A 5,916-nucleotide genomic window follows, 5' to 3' on the forward strand; every position below is an offset into this window, starting at 1 on the left:
TCACTTAGGCAAACTAGGTACACACACCCGTCGTCAACCTGTTGGCTTCTACTTCTTATACTATATATATTTACCTTTTTTACCTTTTACCTTTTTATACATATTATGTATTTCATTGTTGGCTTTATTTTTAGTGTATGTATAATTATATTACATATAGTTATGTATAATTTTGGTTAGCTGTAGGAATAATAGAAAAATCTTATCTGTTTTAATCCGGTACAAAATTTCAAGGTGTACCAAGGGCAGCGAGTTCAAAGCTACAAATGGAAATTGTGACGTTGATTATAAATACAAAAATTAATTTACAAACAACACCAGATATAGACAGAGAAGTGGGTGAAAGAAGTAAGGAAATTGATCGGCCGGATATAGGACAAGAGGTAAAAATTACTTAGTATTTGAACGAAATGCTTCCAGAGTGACTGACATACCTCTCACTTCATCCACCTTCATGACAATTAACATGCAAGCTCATCATTTCTGGGAATGTTTTTCCTTCTCTCTTACTGACAAAGCCTACTCACCCGACCGACTTCACTATCCACAGTTCCATTGTTTATCCAGATTGTAAACCGTTTCTCATTCATCCGTTCTATATGACCAAATAACATAAGCATTTCATACGATGCCTCCAGTATCCTTCGACGTCTTATTAATTTTCTTCCGTTAGCGTAGTAATTCTTTTCTCACAGTTGTTGCCTGGAAGAGATCGCTCGAAAGCGATAAGGCCGCCAGTTGCCGTCTTCATTCAATTATGTCAACTGTATTATATTACTATATGCAAAGAAGTGTTAATAAATAAATAATACAAAACAAAAGATATTATTTAAATAGATTATAGTTCAAGTACTTTAGTTTATATTATTATCAAGCATAGTTGACCATGAATAATTTTTTTTCAGAACCAGTAAAGCCGAGACAAGTTAGACACTACGACCTCCAGCGAATTCGAAACAAATCAAGACACGCGCACCCCCAAAGGACCCAAGCGACGAATCAGCTACCGCGAAGAATACAAGATCAAGCTAACGGAGAACGAAGATCGGGAAATCGAAAACTTCGGAACATACGTCACATGCTTACTCAAAACGGTCCCAGAGAATAAAATTAGCGCGAAACTTCAAATGAATATTGTCAATCTAATTATGATAGCTCGGTTACAGACTCTACAGAAAAATGATACACCGGTTTTGACAGTTAACGGAACCATAGTGTTAGACCTGATTATCATCTACAAATGTAGATGATAATCAGGTCGTGCTTACGGATAGTTAGTGAATATATTTTATTCAATTAATTTAAGGGCATAAATTTTATTTCATGTTTTTTATTATTACTATCCTATCAACATTTAGTATATAACAGTAAGTATATAACTAATCCAAATTCAAAAACAGTGGTCCACGTCCCACACATTTTTGAAAAATATTTTCGCAAAAAGCAATAAGTAATACATAAACGGTTCTATTACCCGTCCAAAGCAAAAAATCAGTTGTTTACATTGTAAAAGGCGTTTCGTTTTTCCGTTTGTTCGACTATTCAGAGACCTTATTCCGAAATGATCCTTACAACCGCCTGAAAATGGCTTGAAAATTGCATCTTTATAACGGCATAGAAAAATACTATGATATACCATTTTTGGTGTGATGGAGACCCAGATACCATGGATTTGGCTGAAAAGCAGTAGCAATATTGTTTTTTAAAACAGAAAAAAAATTAAGGTTAATTTGACTATGGCAAGTTTTAGTTTAAAAAATATACATGAATTATTCAATTTTACTACGCCTATCACATTAGCCCTATTGTATTTTCCTCTGATAGTACTGACACCACATCAAGTTTGTAAACTGTTAACATAGATAGGTCTAAGCTGACGAGATGGCGCTGATCGAAAGAAAACACTTCAAAACTGTATTTCTATGTTTTACTTGAGTAAATTGTTTTAATATTATATAGCTCTTAGGCATTTAGCCTTTAAATTTATTATTGTTTAATACCCTACATAACCTTTACTTCATTTAATAGCTCTGCAGAAGTAACTTGAGTTATTTATATTCACACGAGATGGCGGTGACCTAAAGAAATCCTGTTAAAACTGTATTTCTTTGTTTTTACTGGAGAAAATTGTATGAAGATCGCACTTTAAGATTCAGCCTATAAAATGATTATTGCTAAATGCTGATTCTTATTACTACTTATTTATACTTTTACATCTTTAATAGCTCTGCAAAAGAACGTTGTTGTTATTTATATTTACACGAGATGGCGCTGATCAGAAGAAATCTTGTTAAAAGGTGAAGCAATATACATAGAACCCAGATCTAAAGGGTTGTAGGATCACTATTTTTATAAAATTTATATTACTCGTTATAGTTGTAGTATTGGTGTTAAGTGTTTAGAAATGTTAAATAAAGTGTATTTTTTATTTGCTCTTTATTTCTACTGACCCTGACAGGATATTAAAAAAGAAACCTTCAGCCATTTATAATCAACAATTACAATCACATATTTCGCGGTCTGGAGCCCTCGGGCAACAAAGGACCGGAACCCCAAATTATATTCCAAATACAATGAAAAAAAATTCAGTGGACTTTCAATCAGTAATTTATGGTAAAACCATGTAGATTCTTTAAGTGTATAACAAAATTTAAAATATAAATACAGATCAATGATTTCTGTTAAGGTATAAAAACAATATAATATTGTTTTTACAAAGGTTAAGCAGTAAAAATATCAAAGGAAAAGTTGTTTACTAGTCGGAGTTTTACAGTATTTCCGTAAAACCAAGGAGAAACACGTAAACGGTGGCTATTTATTAACAGTTTCACTAATCCAAAGCCTAAAAATATGAAATACGTAATACAAAATAATTTCAATTTATTTCCTCCTAATTATAATACAAATACTCAAATTTTATCTATGTAGCGCGTTTTGAATTTCAAAATATGAACAGAACTGTGGTGCGGTAATTTGAATTTCGAATCACGTCCATTGCTTTGGTGTATTTTTCGAATTTCGAATGAATTCTTCTTGTTGTCAAAAATCTGCTCGATCCACGCCACGCACGTCACAGTTGTGATTTCGCATAATGCAAATAATGCGCGATTCGTTTCAATATCTGTAACAAGAAGTATGTTAAAGTAATATATAATGATATATATATATGAAATATTTTTATCCACAAAAACGTTATTTAATGCTAGAGTGGACCAGAAGTTGGAGGTGCAGAGATAGCGCCGCCCATGGCCATTCAATGTATGGCCTGTTAAAAATTTATTGGATTTGGCGTTTTTTGGGTTAGTCCTGATAAATTTAATAAATAAAAAAGATAATGTTTCATCGTTGGTGTAAATTGCTTTCATAAAAATATTTTTAGCGTCACATGGTTATAGAAACCGCTAGATCGTTGATGATTGGCAATATGGCGGATCGTAATATAATGCAGCATGGAGATGAAGGATTTTTAAATTACCACTAAAAACCGGTCATTGCACGCAAATAGATTTGGAAGTCAAGGCCGATGAGAATATACGCATAATTCCAGGGTTTGTGTTGTGTTAAATTTGTAGTCTATCGTCCAATTCTCAACAATGAAGTGCGAATTCCGGTCTCGAAATATGCTTTGGTATGTTCGTAGACAATACCTGACTAAGCCAGCGCGGGGCTTGTAGCAAATTATATCAAGAGGGGCTTGCTTTAATTTCTTAAGTTTAGGATATTGAATAAAACAAAACCGTTACGAATAAATATTTCTGGATCTGGATTGGCAAATTAATAGATAGTAGCACAATATAGACTATATATTGTACTAAACTAGACTGTTGTACCCCCCCCCCCCCCCCGGCCTCTTCTTCCTCGGGGGCGCCTGCGTTGGCCTCGGGGAGGCTCCGCAGGGTACGAATTAATTCCGCGTCCTGTGGGTGCACGGCGCGCTGCTCATGGGCGCGCCGTTCAGCCTGCGCATGCGTGCGCGGCTCACCTCCTCTTGATAGCGGCGCAGCGGGTCCTGCGGCGCGAGCGTCCGCGACACCCTTGCGGTGTGCGCCACCGTGCCCGCGCGCTTATTGCGCGCCTCCTCCTTCAGCATCGGACATGTGCTGTGGTTAGCCGTATGCGCCCCCTTGCAATTGGCGCATTTCGGCATGGCCCCCTTTGGTAGGGGGCAGTCGGCGGAGCGGTGTTCCTCCCCGCACCGCACACAGGCTAAGGCCCGGTGGCACTGGTGCGAGGAGTGTCTGAAGCCTCGGCAACGGTGGCAGGATTCAATGGTGACCCCCGGTATACACAACAACTCCTTTATGTTGTATATAGCGGGGTGAGGTCGGCGCAAGATAATTAGGAAAATGCATCCCGGCCTGCCCCTTCTGGCACGTATAGGCTGGGCGTGGGGCCGGCTCGAACCCTAGGTCGCGCAGCTCCGACATGATGGCCTCGGGTTCCGTGTCCGCCGGAATACCTCTTAGCGCCACCTTCAGCTGCCGCTCTGCTGGTAGGGAGTAGGAGAAGTAAACGACTTTGACGCCGCTACTCTCTAACTCCCCTAAGTACCGCTGCACCAAGCGGTACTCTTCTTCGTCAGAAGGTATAATTTTTAACCCCTGCCCGAATGCGCGCGCATTAATTGTGCGCCCAAGCCGCCGCTTCATCTCCCTAACATGTGTCGTCCAGTCAGGGAGAGACTCGATAACGAACGGCGGATACTTGGGCTTTTGAGGCGCGGCGAGGGTGCAAGGGGGGGCCGGCGGGCTACTGCCGGCGAGGCGGTCGTTGCGGCGTAAGAGGCCGCTGCGTTATTATTATTGTTTAGGTTGGCGTCTGTATTAATATTAACATTAATTTTATTGTTGGTATTATTCGCCGCATCTTGCGGCGTTGAAAGAGCCGTCGCAAGGGCCGCGGGGGGTGCGGGGGGCGCCGCGGTAGGCGTCGTGTCCGTGGGCATGTCCGTCAGGCGCTGGTTGCGCCTGTGTTGTTGGTGCCATAAACTTGGCACCAGGTGGCGTAGTCTGCGCACAGACACGCTTGGGTGCCGACCCGGCGGCGTCCTCATCGGAGTCCTGCGGCGGCGGGCGGCGTAGTTGCGTTTGGACGCGTCTTGCCTCGACAAGCGCGTCGTGTTCGTCACTCGAAAGTGGCGAGGTTAATATGCCTTGACTTAAAAGGCGCCTGCGGGTCTGCGCTAGGTATTCGCACATAGCGCGCGCGAGCCCGTCTGTAGCGAACCGGCCTATGATTGTTTGCGCAACAAATAGCGCATCCAATTCATAGCCGGCGCGGGGTGAGACGGGCTGCGATGGCCGCAGGTCGCCTTCTAAATAGGCCAACAACTCCTCAGGGTCGTGCCCATGAGCGTGGCTGTAGCCCTCGCCACGATGAAAAATATCACCGGCACCGAGAGCCGCTCAAGGACCGGTTGCGCGACGTTGTTGGTTGCGGCGACGACGGCGGCGGCGGCGGTAACGCGGCTCGACCGCGAGAGCGGGAGCGTTCGTTGGCACGCGGGCCGGACGCATCGCGACGTGGTTTACGCTCCATTGCTGGAGCCGGATTCTGCCAGGCACAGCCTGAACACCTTATCGGTCGGTCCGCACATGCGCATCCCCCGGTGAGACCCGCTGGTGGGAGGCCGGGATAGGCGCAGTACTTTCTTCGCTTCGGCGTCGGCGTAGATCGGTGCAAGGCGGATCCTCAGCGGCGATTGCTTTGGGATTTAGTAATTAAATCCACGGCAATACTTGACGTAAAGGAGGTTCGAGTAACCAAAGTTCCTCGGGGCGGCTTTGTATACCGGTGGGAATTGATTTCGTACGTACCGCTATTCTTGCCAATCCCTACGACACCTCAGGTACTTAGGCCTGCAGGGGATATTACGTTTAAGTCGTCGTTACGTTTATGTCGTTTGAATTCGCCCGT

The sequence above is a fragment of the Pieris brassicae genome, chromosome W (assembly GCF_905147105.1).
Source record: "Pieris brassicae chromosome W, ilPieBrab1.1, whole genome shotgun sequence".
Lineage (NCBI taxonomy): Eukaryota > Metazoa > Arthropoda > Insecta > Lepidoptera > Pieridae > Pieris > Pieris brassicae.